Genomic DNA, 745 nt, shown 5'->3' with positions numbered 1-745 from the left:
GATTTACAAACCGATGAAGACTCATATTGCGGCCACAAATTTTACACATAGAGTTCAATGAAGACCAAGTGCTTGTGATAGTTTGAGAAATAACATATTTAAGGTGGTAAAAGGCTTGTTAGGGGAGCGAGGTGCGACTAAAAACAGCCTGCCACAAGGTCATTAGTACCGGTTCGTGGTTCGAACCGGCACTAAATGGTGATGGTGGGGCCACAGCCTGACCGCAGGCTGACACAACCTCTTTAGTACCGGTTCGTGGCATGAACCGGTACTAGAGGTTCGCCACGAACCGGAACTATTGATCGCCGCCACGAACCGGCACTAATATACACATTAGTGTCGGCTCTAATTCAAACCGGCACTAATGTGCTTCACGTTTGACCCTTTTTCTACTAGTGCATACAGCCAGGTCGTCCTATGAATCTCACATGTCCATACCGAATTTCTAAAACCTGAGAACACATGATAATCAAAGAATGGAAAAAAATGTATGGACAGTCGTAAGGAGGATCTTGGAAGCAACATTGTGCGAAAGCAAGAATTGGAGACAGGATAATCTTCATTCTCCATAATGAAGAGTCAGGGGCTATCTTGTTTTATGCTATTTTACCTAAGATAATATAGTAGGTCCTAAGAGAATGTAGCAGGCCATATGAGGTACAATATGTTTATGAGAGTTGATGATGATGAGTAGTTGTGATTATGTCTAGTGACCAACTTGTATGTGATGTCTCATTGATGAAAA

The sequence above is a fragment of the Triticum aestivum genome, unplaced genomic scaffold, assembly GCF_018294505.1.
Source record: "Triticum aestivum cultivar Chinese Spring unplaced genomic scaffold, IWGSC CS RefSeq v2.1 scaffold85153, whole genome shotgun sequence".
NCBI classification, from domain to species: Eukaryota; Viridiplantae; Streptophyta; class Magnoliopsida; order Poales; family Poaceae; genus Triticum; species Triticum aestivum.
The sequence above is the reverse complement of the archived record's forward strand: the minus strand, read 5'-3'. Positions refer to the sequence as shown.